Source organism: Parus major, chromosome 9 (genome assembly GCF_001522545.3).
Source record: "Parus major isolate Abel chromosome 9, Parus_major1.1, whole genome shotgun sequence".
Lineage (NCBI taxonomy): Eukaryota > Metazoa > Chordata > Aves > Passeriformes > Paridae > Parus > Parus major.
Window position 1 is genome coordinate 23497617 of NC_031778.1, and position 2295 is coordinate 23499911.

The window sequence follows — 2295 nt, forward strand, 5'->3', positions numbered from 1 at the left end:
GGACAGGGGTGGGCAGAGCCCGGGCCGGGCCCAGCAGCAGCGCCAGGCACAGCAATGCCCGGACGGCCCCGCCAGGCGGCGCTGCCGGCCCGCTCCCGCTGCCATTCCCGGGGTTATTCCCGGTGCCCTTCCCGGTGTTCCTGGAGCCGCTCCCGGTGCTGTTCCCGATGTTATCTCTGGTGTTATCTCTGGTGTTATCTCTGGTGCCGCTCCCGTTGTTCCTGGAGCCGCTTCTGGTCTCGCTCCCGGTGCCGCTCCCGATGTTCCCGGTGCTGTTCCCGGTGTTCCCGGTGCTGTTCCCGGTGTTCCCGGTGCCGTTCCCGGCTCTCCCGGTGCCGTTCCCGGTGCTGCCGCTCTGCTCCATCTCTGTGCCGTGGCTCCCCGCCGGGACCGGCTCTTATGGGGCCGCTGGACGAGCGGGATTCCCCCCGGGCCGGCCGCGCTCATCCCGAGAGCGGCGGGGCCGGGAATCCCGCCCGGGGCCGGGGATGCCGCGGGGCCGGAGCTCCCTCCTCGCACCCTCCCCCAGCAGCTTCCAGAAAAACGGGATTGGCTCGTGCGTGATAAACTTCCATGGGATCCCAAAATCATGGAATGGTTTGGGTCGGAAGGGACCTTAAGGATTTCTCGTTCCAATGGCAGGGACGCGTCCCACGGCCCCGGGGATCCAGGGACAGCCACAGCTTCCCTGGGAATCCCCTCCCCACCCTCCCAGCCGGGAATTCCTTCCCAATATCCCACTAAACCTCCTCCTCTCTCCTTCTGAAGCCGTTCCCTCTCTGTTCTGCTCCAGCCCTCGGAAATCGTCCCCAGCTTTTCCATTTCCATTCTTTATCCTGCTTTCTTCCCAAGGGAAAAGCGACAGGACAAGAGGAAACAGCCTCGGGTTCCACCAGAGGAGATCCGTGTTGGATTTTAGGGAAATTCCTTCATGGAAAGGGTTGGAAGGAGAAGGAGGTGGCACTTGGGGACAGGGGTGGCCTTGGCAGAGCTGGGGAATGGCTCCACTCAAAGAACTTCGGGATATTTTCCATCCTAAACCATTCCACGATTCTCTGATTCCGTGATGACAAAACCTCACTGATGGAAACCTGCCCGAATGTTTGATTTTGCTGAAATATTTGGAATAATGGATAAATATTTCAATATCAGCTCCTGTTTTCTCGTGGCCATTCTCAGCTGCACCGAGAAACTTTTCTGTGCACTGGGACTGCCGTGAAGTCACCGGGATTTTTGCTGTCAAACTGGGAGGGAGCAGGATGAATCAAGAGTTTTATATTGCATTTTCAGATTCTTTTTATTTTCACTGTTTCCTATAAGAAGCCTGTGACGGGTCCTGAGACTTCTTTCAGCTCCAATACCAGCAGTGCCTCATTTTCCAATTTCTCTGTGTGTTTCCCACCTCTGCCCCGTCATTTCACGCAGGCTGTGGTTTCCAGCTCGTGGAGGAGCCGCTTCTTCCGAGAGTCAAAAGTGAAAGAGAATGTTGGGATGTGCTGCAGGGCTGTTCCTCAAAGGCACCACTTCGGCTTTCCAGGGTTCTGCTCCCAGCAGGACACGAGGTTTCCCCACAGGGTGAGCACTGCAGTGGGATTTGGGTTTATTTTGTTGTTAAATTGGAATATTTCCTAATTATATCCTCTAGATCTCTCCTGTAATCCCTGCTGGGGCTGCCCCTGGATCCCTGGCAGTGCCCCAGGCCAGGCTGGGTGGGTTTGGAGCAGCCTGGGACAGAGGAAGGTGTCCCTGCCATGGCAGGGCTGGGATGGGATTCAATCCCTCCCAACCCAAACCATTCCAGGATTCTGGGATTTGAATTCTGGTGAGTGAAATTGGGTTTTTTTCCAATGGAAGAAGAAATCCATCTCCTCCTCCTTCATCTCAAAACTCCTCTGCTTGAGCAGGCTTTGCCTGAATGAAAAATCTTGATAACTAATATTTACATGAATCATATTAGAGCAAAAGAATGTGATTTATACATTAGAATATATTTAAATGAGATCATTAATTACTCCTTGAGCAGCTTGGGGCAAACACCAAAAATCCAGTTCCACTTTCCACTATCCCAGGCTGCTCCAAGCCCTGTCCAGCCTGGATTTGGGCACTGCCAGGGATCCAGGGGCAGCCCCAGCTTCCCCCTGGGCCAGGGCCTGCCCAATAGAATAAATAGAATAAATAGAATAAATAGAATAAATAGAATAAATAGAATAAATAGAATAAATAGAATTTGTAGAAGAAATAGAATAAATAGAATAAATAGAATTTGTAGAATAAATAGAATTTGTAGAATAAATA